Source organism: Oryzias latipes, chromosome 3, assembly GCF_002234675.1.
Source record: "Oryzias latipes chromosome 3, ASM223467v1".
NCBI lineage: Eukaryota > Metazoa > Chordata > Actinopteri > Beloniformes > Adrianichthyidae > Oryzias > Oryzias latipes.
The window spans coordinates 14127628-14144663 of record NC_019861.2 but is presented as its reverse complement, the minus strand read 5'-3'; the positions used below and the strand labels follow the sequence as shown (position 1 = coordinate 14144663).

Genomic DNA, 17036 nt, shown 5'->3' with positions numbered 1-17036 from the left:
CTTCTCTAAATGGATCACTTGCTTCCCTGGCTTTTTACCTTACTTGTGCATTCAGAGCCCACAGCACAAACGGGTATTCAGTATAACCCTTGTGCTATCCCATGACCCCACCCTTACTTTGACGTGTTATTCCTACCATGACAAAGGTGCATAAAGGTGGAAAGATTTCATGTAATCCATGAACAACAGTAAAGATCACAAATCTTTGAAGAAAAAAGGTTTAGCGCACTGTCTGGTGGGGTTTAGATGAACCAACTCCCAATGTTAAAATGCCTAGGATTGCACAAGGGTTAAAAAAAGAAAAAGAAAATATGTTTCGGCAAAATATCGGGATACGTATCCTATCGCCAGACTCTTGCTAATACACACCCCTACTTCTGGATAGCACTTGGACCAACTAAGGGCAGAGCTAGAAATTCCAACCCAGTGTTGGAGTCTGTGTAAAAGGATCCTATGATCAAGTGTCAAAAGCAGCGCTCAGGTCTAGCAGGATTAAGACAGTGACTTTGCCACCGTCGGTGCTTAAGCGAATGTCGTTAGTTACCTTGATAAGAGCAGTTTCTGTGCCATTATGGGGTCTAAAACTGACTGGAAAACATCAAATAAACTTTTTCGTAAGAGAAAGTCAGTGAGCTGTTGGTAAACAACTTTTCAAGGACTTTTCCTAAATATAGCAAGTTTGAGATGGGTCTGTAAATGTTCAATACTGTGACATCAAGATTGCTCTTCTTCAGGATAGGTTTAATGACTGCAGTTTTTAAGGCTTCAGGAAATGTTCCAGATTGAAGCGACATGTTAACTATTTAAGTAATTGGTGCTGAGAAAATGTTCAGTATGGACAAATCTAGTGGGTAACACATCGAGGCGGCATGTAAACGAACTAAGACAGGTGATGATCTCTTGGACAGTTTTGTCAGTTACAGGTACAAAGTGAGTCAGTTTAGAGCAGGGGTGGCGAACATGCGGCTCGAGAGCCACATGCTAGAAAGTGCCTAGGATAGCACAAGGGTTAATATAACACATGAAACAAATCAATAGCCAGATTAGACATGTTTTTGTATTTGTGGATTAAAACACCTGGCGGGATGACAGGTCACTGCTGTTGCTTTGTCTGTGCCTGTGTAATCTCAACTGAATGGCTGCTTTAGCAAGTCAGTAGAGGTTATTTTACGGATAATTTCTTTTCTTGACCACTGGCTGATGGAACAGCAGTCCTTTCTCTGCCTGTGGAGTCTCTTTATTCTGCAGCAGCCAGAGGTCTGTGACTGTCTAGGAAGGAATCCATCTATCTGAGTGTTTGTCAAAAGCAGAGAAATGGAGGCAAATGGAAGGAATCTGCAAAGGTGCAACAGCTCTATGAGTGATGAAGGAAACCTTACTCCGCTTTGGTAGGTTCCTAAAACATGTTCGGCATCGAGGAGAAAAATGACCAGGATTCGGACGGTTAAAGATTACCAAGCTTTATTCCCTAACAGAGTTTCCTAAAACAAAGGTTAATGGATATCTGGGTCTAAACTTTGGACTCCACAATACACACAGCTACATGTGTCTCACTTGCAGACAGTCCAGGAAGAGAAGACATTCTCAAAATGAGGTCGTTTATACTGTGTTGCCGATCCTCCTCCCTCTGTGTGCAATGGATGAATCTTCGGCCGTTGATGCAGAACTTGCTTGTATTCTGTTGCTGATTGTTGGGGCTCACTTCCTTTCCTGGACATTCAGTCCATATGTGGAGTTGTGGAGTGCATCTGTTCCTCTCCCCGGCAGATGTTTCCTATCTGTTTATGACAAAATCTGCTGTGGTCAGCAGAATCCCCCATAACGGTTGCTGCTTACCGAAGTTAACTTCCTCCTGCGTGGGTGGATGGCTGCAGGCTTTGCAGCGTAAGGATGGACATGTCCAAACAGTGACCTTTGTCACAGATCACAAGTAAAAGAAAGAATACACACCGAATGCATTTCAATTTGGACATTAACACTTCAAATGCAATAAAAACATTAAACAGCAAGCATACATTTCTTCAGTGACTCATAGATGGCAGTTTAAAATGCAGTCCTATGGCAAGCATGTATGTTTTATAAGGTGATAGATTATAACAAAAATGTGAATCTTTTAAATTATATATTGAGAAATATTAGTCTTTAACTCTTTTTAACTGTATAGAATAGGGGTCTGCAACCCTCAACACGTAAGAGGTATTCAAGTATATTTCTCACTGCCATTTATGTCCCACTGACATAAATGGCAATCATTCAGATTTTGTGACGCCTACTAAAAAACTGGAATAAATTGTTTGTTTGCTTTTTGCATAAATATAACACAACCATAAGGGGAATTTTGTTTTCCACAATACCAAATAGTTTTGACGGAGGTTCACATGATATTCTTCCAAAATAAAAAACCTCCCTGTACCACAGAGGATCACTTCAATGCAACAAAAGTTAGGTGGTGTGATGTCAGCAGTGATTAAAAGAAAATAAAAGAAAAAAACGTTTTAATTTTTGTTTTAGTGTTTTTGGTTCATCTCGACCAGAAATTTGTAAATATAACAATGTCAAATTCAATTTATAATTGACTTAGTAACCTTACTGCATGTTGCACACTTAAAATCCTTCAATTTTTTTCAATTATAGACAGTCTGCCATGAAATCTGGTGCGACCTATAGGACTTCTGGTTGTGCTCAATAAACTTGATTTTCTGTGGTACTCAGCGCTTTTTGGTCAACTGCTCAATTTGTTTGATGCACTTCATTGTCCAAAAAATTTGTTAACTTTTAAATAAATAAATAAACAAAAACATTGTAGTATTCTTTAACCAGAGAGCCTCGCAGGAAGAGTCAAAGTGCCATGTGGCACCAGAGCCAAGGTTGCAGATCGCTGGTCTAATTAGTTTTTCCATTGTCTCACAGAATAGACTCAACATAAAGACATTTGGTGAACATTTCTCCTTTGTGCGTTTCAAATAGATTTAATGTTTAGTAATATTTGCGTGATGCTCTATATACTTTTTGCTTGTTGCCATTTATCCTTCATATAAATTAACTTTTAGTAAATGAATTTGGCCACAATTCCAGGTTAATCTCTTACTGTGTGAGTTTACGCGCAGATTGAAGTATGAGGGGCCGTATAAGACATTATTTATTCTGAACCATTCACATTCATACATTCTTGCTCTCACAGTCATATATACTCTCTTTCGCATACATATATTCTCTTTCGCATACATATATTCTCTTACGCGAACATATATTCTCACTTGCACATACATATATTCTCACTCTCATTGTCACTCTTAAAAAAGAATATATGTATGTGAAAGACAAGTATATATGTGCGTGTGAGGAAAAGTATATTTGTGCGTGTGAGAGAGGAGTATGCATGAAACGGAAGTGACTTTGCATGAAAAGGAAGGCACTTTACATGAAAAGGAAGGCACTTTGCATGAACCGGAAGGCAGATGATTTTTCGTGCTCTGATTGGACTAGAGGCGGCTCCCTCCCATTTTGAACAGACGCTAACATGAACCAGCAAGAAGGAGCCACGGGGGTCCTGCAGCAGGCCATCGGAACCTTAAGAAATATTTTATCTTCACTGCAAGTGGTCACAAATCTGTCTGCATCTCTAGAGGCACAAAGGAATGTCTCAAATACCAATAATGGTAATAGAAGCGCCACCGAAACAGAAAACCCGTATCCACCTTATTCCTAGCCCCCATGAGCCATTGCATGAATTATGGGCGACACTTCCTGTAGACGCCGGAACACGCATTTACATTAAAACAAATTCCTCTTGTTTTACATATAAATGTGGGAAAACCAGCTGTCATGTCTCAAAAAAGGCAATGGTGAGGTGAAGATAAAATATTTCTTAAGGTTCCGATGGCATGCTGCAGTACCCCCGTGGCTCCTTCTTGCTGGTTCATGTTAGCGTCTGTTCAAAATGGGATGTGGCGGCCTCTCGTCCAATCAGAGCACGAGAAATCACCTGCCTTCCTTTTCATGCAAAGTCACTTCCGTTTCATGCATACTCCTCTCTCACACGCACATATATACTTTTCCTCACACGCACATATATACTTGTCTTTCACATACATATATTCTTTTTTAAGAGTGACAATGAGAGTGAGAATGTATGTATGTGTAAAGTAATATATATGCATGCGAGAGAGAGAGTATATGGATGCGCAAGTGAGAATACATGTTTGTGCAAGTGAGAATATATGTCTGTGCAAGTGAGAATATATGTATGAGTAAGAGAATATATGTATGCGAAAGAGAGTATATATGTATGTGCAAGAGAGAATATATGTATGCAGAAGAGAATATATGTATGCGAAAGAGAGTATATATGACTGTGAGAGCAAGAATGTATGAATGTGAATGGTTCAGAATAAATAATGTCTTATACGGCCCCTCATATGAAAGTCGCTCTCATGCGCATGCAACAAAGTTTTTCTCTCACCTGTTGTTTACTTGGTTTATGTTCATATTGAAGGTATTCCAAATTTTAAGCATAAAAGTCATTCCTGTTTGATTTCACAAACATCATAACGTCTTGGTTTGACGTTGGGACAGATGGAACATCTCTCTGCTCCGGTGCGTCGCGCAACGTCACTCCTCTCCACAGCTCAGCACCAGAAATGTGGAGCACGGGCGTGGCCATTGCGTCCATTTACGGTGTAATCAGTGTTTTGGGGCCTTGTCGGCAACATTACTCTTATCAAGACGTTTTGTTCCTCTAAGTCCGCCCGCAATGTGCTGAATCTGTTCATGTCGAGCCTTGCGCTCGGGGATGTGCTGCTGCTGGTGACCTGCGCTCCGGTTGATGCGAGCCGTTACCTGTCAGATGAGTGGCTGTTCGGGAGAGTGGGCTGTAAAGTCATCCCGTTTATTCAGCTCACGTCGTTCGGGGTGTCTGTTTTCACGCTCACGGCCCTCTCTGCAGACAGGTAAGCCTTTTGTTTAATGATCATTTCATTTTTACTGAAAACCAAAGGAGCAGGATGATGGAGCATGAAAATAATCCAAATCTGATTTAAAATGAAGAAAGGACATGGCCTTTATTAAATTGCAGTGTTCATCAAAAACATAATTTTTTGGAACAGTAGAGTGCCATTTAGTTCCAAGTAAAACCAATCAACTTTGGAAGCAACAACATTAGCAGTTCCTCTTCATTAAAATGATAGAACAATGTCTTTCTTATATAAATAATGAAATAGTTGCCAGGAAAACAGCTAAATGAGGCAGCTGGGAAATCATGTGTGTAAAACTTAATTTACAGAACATCATACACGTGGTTGATTTAGAGGAAAATCGAGAAGTTGTACTGATGTGCTCCTATCGCTACCCATTTTTGCCACCTCCCTGTGCCCCCCAGGCTGGCACTGACTCCTAGATAACCTGCTCAGTAAGCCACGCCTGCTAGTTTTAGAGAAGAGGCTATTTTAAATGAAATATTTCCCTGACTCTCATTCACTTTTAACTCTCAGAGCATAACAAAAGCTCTGAGTGTTTTGATTGTAAATTAAATCCTCTCATCCTTTTGGCAATCTGACGTGGGTTATCTTGGAGTTTTTAGGATTTTTATTTCAGTATGGCCTTTTTCTGAGTAAAAATACAATGTTCCTGGAAGTTCCTGGAGCCACGCTTTTAGCTTGAAAGGTCACACCCCTCACTTGTCTCCACTTCTCCACATCTTTTTTTGTAACCCTAAACCACTTTCACTATAAAAAGTTACACCATCACTTTTGTCGTGTAGTTTCTACCCATTATAATATACCCAACAAAAAGTTCTTGTCTTAAAAAATAGATCAAAACATAACATGATAAATTTTAGTGGTTTCCTTTTATTTTTAACAATGGTATCTGTAACAAAATAAAAAAATGTATATATGGAAATTCCTAAATAACATGCTAAAACATAACTGAAAGATTATGAATTTGAGAAATAAAAAAACCCCAAAAATATAATAAAATGATACTAGAAACTTGGTCTTTGGTCCACCCATTCCTGGGACATGTTAGACTTTCCTGGTGAAGCACAGACTTGACACACAACATATTAAAATTAATGTAAATAGTTTTGCTCTTGGCGATAGTGGGTTGGGCTGTGTTCTTTTGAGTTAGTTAACCCCTTAAAATCTGAATTTATTTCGAAATATGACAAAAAAAATCACGTATGTTTTGTCTTTTGGACACTAAATTAAAGTAAATCTGTAGCAGAGGTGGTTAAATGAACATTTGCATCAATAGGTGTCAAGGGGTCAACTTTGCAGCTATCCATCACCTGTCTTGATATCCATGTTGTAATCTTACACAATATTTTGTAATTTCCTTTTTATCCTTCATTTTTCTTATTTTTTTATGACAAGTGCCTTCACCTCCTGTCAGACCAGCCTTTTGTGGCAGTTAAGAGGTCCTGATTTCAGCTGCTTCAGCCTCATAGGATCCTTTTTTTTTTCTTCATGCACTTTACTACCTGTAAAATTCATGTGCTGATCTTCTCTGAGGAACATTTTCTAAAAGTCCTTTAGGATCATGGATTTTTCACCATAGATTGTGGATTTTATGTTTCTAAATGCACAGTTTAGCAGAGCTCAAACTCTCTTAATTAGGTGTTTATTTCTAAACTTTTATACATTATGAGAATCCTCTTAGCTTGGCTTTTGGGGCTTTTTTGTGTATCAGATGTCTTCTGAACATTTGTGTAACTCATTGTTTGGTTCACATTTTGTCTATTCTGCCACAGCTCTGGCTTACTATTTTGTGTAGTAACTCTGATATTGCTCAGATATTCTTGATCTATGTTTTGCACAAGACTCATTCCTGCAGGTTTTATTGCTAAAATATTTTCAGCTGTAAAGTCAGGTAAGCACCTTTTTGCTTGGGAAGACTTTCAACAGAGGAGAGTGATGTGTGACTGCACTGTTTGATTTCCATAAACTGCAAAAGAAATAGATTATAAATACTTCTGAATTATGTCCCTAAGCACAGGAAGCACTACAATGGTTTTCGTGAAAGAAGAAAATTGTGACCCATATCTTCTTAAAATCCCAACGCAATTGTTTGTAATTTACCTGCTGATCATGTGAAAAGCAGGTGCACCAAATGACTAAAGCCAAACCTGTTCCTTTTTCTGAGACCCACACTTTGATGACAATAATATAGATTGAAAAAATGTAAAGTGCTGTTTTTAATGAGTTTGAAACAGTTTTTTGTCATCTTTTGGTGAGTGCCTGTTTGACCATTCAAATGGTTTAAAGGCAGCAGTTCTTGTAACTGCAATGATGGAAGTTTATATCTCTGAACTGCATGCAAATATGGGGCTTATGTTCTCCTGCACATCCAGGAAGTGTTGACCATTTTATGAAGTTGTCTTTGCTGATGGGAATGTTCTTCCACACTCATGTACAGAAGGTGGAGAAAAAACCCCAACACAGGGTGAAGCATAAGAAAAAAAAAAAATTAAATATTATATCAACAACCATGAAAATAAGCATTAGAGTGTAAGTTTTACTCTGCATAGCGGATATTTTTTTTATTTGTTATTTATTACGGTTGTCCTAATTGACTTTTAGCCGTTGTGGTGTCTCCATGACTTGAGTGGTGTTGCCAAGACACTGTTGCCATCTCACAGTTTAATATGATTTCTATTTTTAGACCCATTTGTGTTACTTTTCATTATTGTTTTTTTTTTTCATTTGTACAATCAACAAATTGTCTGAATTTCCATCTGTGCCACTTATTAGTGATTTTGTCACTTGAAGTTCTGTCTCGATTCTATCAGTCTTTGCCATTATTGGTCCAACCGTAGTCCAGAGTTACTTGAACTGCATTAAGGCATGATGATTTTTTTTACTATTTTCTTTCCATTTTGGCATTTAAGCACTAATGCATTAGACTGACAGGAACTGCACCAAGGCAGAGTTAATGTGGGTAAATGTGAAAGACTTGAGTTGGACAGTCAGTAAAGATTTTAGGTAGAGTGTTGGAAAGAAGTGGAGAGGCCTGTGCAACCAGGCTGGAACGGTTGGAGGAAGGTTTCAGGTGTGACGTGTAATGACAGTGTTAGCAAGAATGAAAGTGAAAGACTGTGGTGAGAGCAACGATGTTGTTCTGGAGACTCTGAGAAAGAAACAGGAGGCGGAGCTGGAGGTAGCAGAGCTGAAGATGTTGATGCTCTCTTTGGGGACTGACAGACATGGAAAGGATAAGGAATAAAAACATCCTATGAACAGCTCATGTTAGATGTTTTGGAGATAAATTCAAGGTTTGGATACATTCAGAGGAGGGAAAGTGATTATGTGAGAGAGGTTGGAGCTACCAGGAAAGAGACCTAGCTGAAGACCAAAGAGGAGGTTCATGGATGTAGTGAAGGATATGAGAGCAGTTAATGAGAGTCAGGAGGATGCAGAGGATAGAGCTGGATGGAGGCGGATGATTGGCTGAGGCAACCCTTGAAAGGAGCAGTCAAAGGACAAAGAAGAGTCAGACACAGACAGAAAGAGAAAATGGAAGACTGAAAACACATTTCTAACAGTTTTTTAGGACTTCAGCTTTGAACAAAACAAAGCAGTCCATATTTTCCTTCTGCCTTTAGGCATGTTTTACAGCTTTACTAGAAGAATAAAGGATACCCAAACAAGACAAAGCATTCAGTCTCTGAAGCATGTTCTTGATCATTTTTTGGATCAAAAAGTGAAAATATGTTTTTTGACAATGTAGGCCTAAACTGCCTTTGTGTACTTTGTTTATCCCCAGAAGTTATTACATTACAGATGGGTGATATGTTGTCTGGTTGATCCAGTGGCTGAAAACATTGTAATTTAAGATACAGATGCAATCAATCTGTGTGTGGGTGCTGCAAAATTTGTTGACATAGAAATATGAAATATGACAGACAGACATTGCTTTGATTATGGTATATTCTCCATATACTCTGTGATTAACTATTTTGTTATAAAACAAGTCATGTTTTAGGTAGATTAACAGGCTTATTCTCCTAACTCAATTTCAAAAGCACACGGTTTAACAATTTTGATCTTAAACATTTTTGCTTTAGAAATCTAGAATTTTTCTTGTAGGTGGACTGTGTGCAATATATAAAGAGGTAAAAAATAATTGAATGAATAAATTATGAGTAAATTGATATATACAACCGTCTATCAGTTTTGCCCCATAATACTGCGTGATAGGTGTGTTTTTATGGCAGCTCAGTTGTGTCAGTTTAAACATCGTCCATAAGGATGGATCATTCTCATCCTCATGGGCTCTGTCGCCTAGCATTAAAGTATAGCAGAACCAAAAGGAGCATAACAGTGGAACCCTAAGTGATCAAAGCGTGTAATGCATAAAAACTGATCCATCTTTGTCTCGCAAGCAGGACTGAGAGATAAAATTAGAGTTTCATTGTGCAGCCATAAGTTTTATTCATCTACAAGGGGCTGAAAGAGCATCTCAGTCAATCTTCTGTCTCACCCTTTAGAAAACTATTTTGGCTGGTCAAGGACGTGATTAGTGCAGGACCAAAGAGGGGTTGTGATACGGTGGCCCAGAAGGGTCACAACACAACACATTAACTTTACACACAACACATTAACTTTACACACAACACATTAACTTAACACACAACACATTAACTCACAACACAACACATTAACTCACAACACAACACAATAACTCACAACACAATAACTCACAACACAACACAATAACTCACAACACAACACATTAACTCACAACACAACACATTAACTCATGGCCCAGAAGGGTCACAACACAACACATTAACTTACCTCACAACACTTTAACTCACAACGGAAGTAAAGCAGCAATGGAAGTGCTTTTATTCTGAAATTTCCACTAGGCTGAGCGGCTAACCACCTAACAGAAAGTAACGTTACAGTGAGCTGTGAAGGGAGCATGATTTTTCTACAAGAGAAGATAGCAGCAGTGTTGCCAGATTGGGCGGTTTTGGTTCTAAATTTGCGGGTAAAAATGGCTTTGGCCGGGTTTGCATAATTTGGGCTGTTTTAGGGTCGGTTCGGCTGGTTTTTTCCCTCATGAATATATAATAGCGGACTACGTTAGGCCGTATGGCTGTTGAACTTCTATGTACTGAAGCTCAGTGAACGCACCAGGCAGAGACGCTTAACGGGCTCTGTCATCTAACCCAGTGTTTTTCAACCAGTGTGCCGCGGCACACTAGTGTGCCGTGGGAGATGGTTAAGTGTGCCGTGGAAAATTGCCCTCATTCACTGATCTCAAAACAATTACCATCTCCAGGAAATCAGCTCTTTGTTCATCCAAACAGGTCCTGATAAAACACTGAGTAGTTAGGAATATAAAAGATCATAAAATACTTTTTTCTTTGTGTTTATTTGATTCTATTAAAGACATTTTGATAAGAATGACGGTAACGCGATTTAGCTGCAGCTATAACTGTTTTCTGAAAAGTCCCGCAGCTTTCACTGTCTCCACGACTCCACCAATCATTCTTGAAGGCTTAATCACATGTCATCAGTCTGACCAATCAGAAGTGTTTGAAGTCTTCACTTCCTTGTTCCGATTTAGCTCATAACTCTCTCAGTTCCAACAAAAACACCAGCTAAAGCTCGTCTTTAGCGGTGTAGCTTTCCACAGAATCCGGTATCAGACCGTGGAACAAGTGAACAAAACCATGAAGCTCAGAGACGCTAGTCTTTCTGCCGTTTTTTCGCAGCTTTCGCACTACATCTCCCATGATGCATTGGCTTGAAAGGGACAGCGCCTCAGCGTACAATGAGTCGTCCTTGTTACACCTGCAAAAGAGTGCAGACGCTTTTTTTCCCTGCTCCTGCTGCTTCCTGCTTTATTTGCTTTTTAATCATTTAATTAATCATTTTTAATCATTTTACTTCTTCCACACATCCTGGAATATCAGACTGGTCATCCTTTTTTGTGACTTCTACCTATACAAATCAATATTTTTGACAAGCCAGCGACATGTCCAAAGGAGAAGGAAAACAAACTCCCACTGTGAACGCTGTCGGATCTACCAACAAGAAATAAAAGAGCTACAAACACGGATATTTACTTTGGAAACTGAAAATGGACTTCACAAGACCCTTCCAGTAACATCGGGTGGTAAGAAGCCTGCTCTTACCACAAACGAGAAGAATAACAGTGACATAGACCTGAGTGATGTTGTGTCCTTTCCAAAACTTTGTGCGGAGGAACTCTGTGTTAAGCCAAAGCGTAAAGATGACAGAACATCCGAAATAAAGCTCACAAACAGATTTTTACCCCTAACACAATGTGATATTGAAGAACACAGTGAAATTGGACCACAGAGAAGGAGTCATAATGTTGGCAACAAAGCACAGGCAGAAAGAAAATCTGTGCCAAACGTCAAGGTCAGAGATACGCTGCTGCTTGGAGATGGCGCTATCAGTGGAGTCAGCCACAGAAGAATGCAAACTTTATGTTGCCCAAGTTCTACTGTTCCAGTGATTACAGGACTCTTATCTAAAGTCTTGTACCAAGGAGTTAAACGAATAATCATCCATGTAGGTGCTGTCGATATCAGAAAAGAACAGTCCGAACGTTTGAAAAAAGACTTCATCAAGTTATTTGAAGAGATTGACAAAGTAGAGGTTGAAGCATTCATCAGCGGACCTCTTCCTAACATCGATGGGGTGTCACTCAAGTTCAGCCGTCTGTTTCAGCTGAACAATTGGCTCTCCAGAGAGTGTGCTTCCAGAGGATTGCATTACATTGAGAACTTCAATACATTCTGGAAGCGAAAGGACCTTTTCATGGGAAGAGGCCCACACCTGAACAGAGGTGGAGCAAGAGAGTTAGTGAAGAACCTCCTCCACGCTCTGGGGCATAGAGGCCAAGGCCCTGAAAAGGCAGCAAGGAAGGACCGAGCCAGTGTCCCAGGAACCACAGCACAACGGCAACAACAACTACCTCCACCAACACCGGTCAATGACTTGGATCCGGCAGCACCAGCACCACAACCACCTCCACCTAAGGACTCAGCTCCACCAGCATTACAGCAACCACCTCCATCTAAGGACTCACCTGCACCAGCACCACAACAACTACCGCCAGCTAAGGACCCAGCTGCAGAACCCAAACAACAACCACCAGATTTGGCCCCAGAAATTCCACCATCTGACCAGCTGTGGGCGCCCCCTGCTACATCTACTTCCAGTGAAGACTCACTTTCCTTTTCGTCCCCCCCACTTTCACCCATGGCCCTACCTAGCCATTTTGATAGCCTCATTAAGTCAGGAATTAAGATGGCTCCCCTAACACCTGTGAGCCTCACACCACACAGGAGCTCTCCTACCCCTCCAGCGCCCCCTCCTCATCCTTCACCCAAAGTCCCTCCAACACGGCCTTCATCCAAACCCCCTCCAACACGCCACCTCCGTCGTTCACCCAAATCCCGTCCAGCTCCCACTCCTCCCGGTCCATCACCCAAACTACCCTCAACTCAACCTCTCCTGCGCGCCTCTAGACGTACTATTCCCCGGAGCTAGGATGAAACGGGCCCCCAGTGTCCTAGGAAAGGTTATGTCAAACTGGGGCCCTGTGATGAACAGCTTCCTTCTGGTGCTATACCTGTAGTTGCACCACGTAGAATGCAAAAAAGGGCAGTTAGACTGTCCAATCAAAGAAATCTAGTTCACATCCCTTGCAAGAAGGTTTTGACCAGTCCCAAGGAAACTAATCTCAAACTTGCTGCACTCAATGTCAGATCTTTATGCAACAAATCATTTTTAATCAATAATCTTATCTCTTCTTTTAATCTTGATTTTATGTTTTTAACTGAAACATGGCTTGACAAAAACACAGGAAACATAGTTCTAGTCGAATCAACTCCCCCCAACTACAAACATGAATCGGAAATACGAGAAAATAAAAAGGGTGGAGGCGTTTCTGCACTGTTTAGAGATAATATTGCAACCCGCAGACTATCATTTGGTGTCTTTTCATCATTTGAGTATGTGTCCTTTACGATTGAGTTAAAACAAACTCCTCCCTTACTCTGCATAGTTATGTACAAACCTCCTCAGCACAGCCAAAGTTTTATTGATGATTTCACTGAAATGCTCTCAGTTGTGTGCACAGACTTTGATGGTCTAGTCATTACAGGTGATTTTAATGTTCATGTTGATAATGTCAATGACAGAAATGCAAAAGAGCTCAATGCTGTCCTTGAAACCTTTAGTCTAATTCAGCATGTGAGTTGCCCCACCCACAGCAGAGGGCACACTCTGGACCTGCTCATCACAAGGGGGGTTACTATTTACAATGTCAGTGTGGTTGATGTCGCCCTCTCTGATCATTTCTGTGTATTCTTTGACCTGTCTGTTGCTCCCAAACCACCGCCTGGCCCTGCAGTTGTCCAAAGGAGACAAATAAATGAGAGCACTAGGGCACAGTTTGTAGAAATGATAAACCCTGAAAACGTCTCTGGTGCCAATGTTGATGAAATGCTGAATTCTGTTACTTCTAGCATCTTGAATGTTCTGGATGCCATTGCCCCTATGAAAGTTCAATTGAGAAAACATAGACAGAAAGCTCCCTGGAGGAATGATGATCTAGTCAGGGCACAGAAACAACAGTGCCGCAGAGCCGAGCGAAAGTGGCGCAAGTCAAAACTACAGGTTCATTATGGAATATATAAGGCGGAGTTGTACGCTTATAACCAGATCTTATGCAGAACAAGGGAAAGGTACTTCTCTGAAATAATTGGAAGTTGCAGCAGCAACTCTCGTATCCTGTTCACAACAGTTAACAGATTAACTAACCCTCCAACCCAGCTACCAATAGAATTGGTTTGTACACCTAAATGTAATGAGTTTGCTGTATTTTTCAATGACAAGGTTCAGGGCATTAAAAAAGCCATCAACTCCTCAACACATATAACTATCAAACGGCCACCTACTCACTCTAAGCTGACTCACTTTATACCTGTCACTGACCAAACTGTCCAAGAGACCATCACCCGTCTGAGCTCGTCTACATGCTGCCTTGATGTGTTACCCACTAGATTTCTAAAGTCTGTCTTGAACAGTGTGTTGCCATCAATTACTCAAATAGTTAACATGTCTCTTCAATCTGGAATATTTCCAGAGGCCTTAAAATCTGCAGTCATTAAACCCCTCCTGAAAAAGAGCGGTCTTGATCCCACTGTACTGAATAATTACAGACCTATCTCTAATCTGCCATTTTTAGGAAAAGTCCTTGAAAAAGTTGTCTACCAACAGCTCACTGACTTTCTCTTATTAAACAATTCGTTTGATGTTTTCCAGTCAGGTTTTAGACCCCATCATAGCACAGAAACTGCTCTTATCAAGGTAACCAATGACATCCGCCTGAACACTGATGATGGAAAAGTCTCTGTCTTAATCCTGCTAGACCTGAGCGCTGCCTTTGATACTGTTGATCATGGGATCCTTTTGCACAGACTCCAAGACTGGGTTGGCATCTCTGGATCTGCCCTAAGTTGGCTCAAGTCTTATCTGGAAGACAGGAAATATTTTGTTGAAATTGGGAGTTGTGTCTCAGACTACATGGGCTTGAATTGTGGTGTGCCCCAGGGATCGATCCTGGGACCCCTTCTGTTCAACCTCTACATGCTGCCACTAGGGCAGTTAATACGCAGTAATAACATATCTTATCACAACTATGCAGATGATACTCAGATCTATGTGTCACTGACAACAGGTGAATATGGGCCGGTGGATTCTCTCAACCACTGCCTCCAACAGATCAGCGCGTGGATGCAGAACAACTTTCTCCAGCTAAACTCAGACAAGACCGAAGTTATTGTTTTTGGCCCACAGAAACAAAGAGAAATTGTCAGCAGCTACCTTCATTCTCTGTCTCTTAAACCCTCAAATCAAGTCAGAAATCTAGGGGTAATCATGGACTCTGACCTGAACTTTAACAGCCATATCAAGTCAGTAACATCAGCGGCATTTTACCACCTGAAAAACATTGCCAAAATCAAAAACATAATCTCAAAGCGAGACCTGGAGATACTTATCCATGCATTTGTCGCCAGTAGGTTAGACTACTGTAACGGCCTGCTCACCGGCCTGTCCAAACGAGCTGTAAAACAGCTTCAGTACATCCAGAATGCTGCTGCTCGAGTCCTGACCAAAACCAGGAAGTATGATCACATTAGTCCTGTGCTCAGGTCTTTGCACTGGCTCCCTGTACCTCAAAGAATAGACTTCAAAGCAGCTCTGCTTGTGTACAAGTCTCTCCATGGCCACGCACCAAAGTACATCTCTGACATGTTAGTGCCATATGAACCATCTCGTACTCTGAGGACCTCAGGGACCGGCCTCCTGTTGATTCCCAGAGTCAGAACTAAACAAGGGGAATCAGCGTTTCAATATTCTGCAGCTAAAATCTGGAACAGCCTCCCTGAAGGCGTAAGACAGGCCTCTTCTGTGTTCATGTTCAAATCTAGACTTAAAACATTTCTGTTTAGCCGTGTATATGACTGAAAGGTCCTATCTGCACCTTTCTTTCCTTCCTTTCTTTTTAAATCATTTTTTTTTCTTCCTTTTCTTTTAAAGTAAATTTTATGTTGATTATTTCTATGATGTATTGTGATTTTAATGCATTTTTCTGTTTTGTGAAGAACCTTGAATTACTTTGTGTACGAATTGTGCTATACAAGTAAACTTGCCTTGCCTTGCCACGTCTTGAAAACACAACAAACATACAGTTTGTATGTAACTTAACTTTTATTACATCTTTTAGAAAAACATCTGCAAAGAGGATGTGAACAGGTGAACAGGTAGAGAGGAAAAGCAGGTAGAGAGGCGGGGGAGGGGCTTTGGCTTCAAACTCTGTCAGAGAGATGCAAACACGGCGTCAGATTTAGATGCAGCTTTCACTGCAGGAGTTGAAGCAGAGACTTTCCCTGGGATGATCTTATGATCTCAAACATGGAAACATGATTACCAAGTAGAACTCTCCAAAATACTAAACTCCATCTCTCCACATTCTTGGTGTCTAGTGTTGCGGAGTGGGTGTGTGTTTGTGTGTGTTGGGGACCGCACGCGCCTGTGTGAGAGGAGGGAGCGGAAGAAAGGAGAGGAGAGGAGCGCGCGTGCAGGACAGAGAGGGGTGTGACAGCGGAGGGAGGAGTGTGCGTTCATATTGTGTGTGTTTAGAGGAAGGAGAAACTTAATAAAGAGAAAGTTTCTGGCAACACTGCTGCTAGCTGCTCCTTTAGAAAAATCATGCTCCCTCCACAGCTCACTGTGACATTACTTTCTGTTAGGCAGTTAGCCGCTCAAATTTCAGAATAAAAGCACTTCAATTGCTGCTTTACTTCCGTTGTGAGTTAAACTTCTGGGCCATGAGTTAATGTGTTTTGTTGTGTTGTGAGTTAATGTGTTGTGTTGTGAGTTATTGTGTTTTGTTGTGTGTAAAGTTAATGTGTTGTGTGTAAAGTTAATGTGTTGTGTGTAAAGTTAATGTGTTGTGACCCTTCTGGGCCACCGTATTGTGATGCTAAACAAGAAAAGAATGGGTAGTATGACACAGAGCATCTGTCACTGCAGCAGAGAAACAATGAGTAAAAAACAACTCCTTCTGTGTTTATTTTTTATTTCCTTATAAGAGGGAACTGTTAAATGACACATTCTGAAAGCCTGTGTGAATTATGTTCACTATACTGTTAATTGATGCCCTCGGCTAATTTGACCTGCATAGGCCTGCAGCACTGACACGGAATAGGTAAAAATACTTGATCTTTTGTGGATCAGTCTTTGGTTTCTGAAAGGAAAACTGGTCCTGAAAAACGGTTAAGCTGGAAACTGACGTTGCAACGAGGCGACAAAAACACACATGCTTAGCTTCACACCACTTCACTATTCAGCTAATGAGCCAGCTATGTTTGTATGTCTCTTTTTACATTTGTCCATTACAGGTACAGGGCCATAATGAAACCCTTGGACATCCAAACTTCTGTCACCACAACCAGCATCATCCTGCGGGCAGCAAATTTAAATTAA

At 40.7% G+C, this 17036-nt stretch overlaps 1 pseudogene; it reads left to right on the top strand.

Moving 5' to 3' along the window:
• Positions 1-4640: 4640 nt before the first annotated feature.
• LOC111946777 lies at positions 4641-17036 on the top strand (annotated as a pseudogene).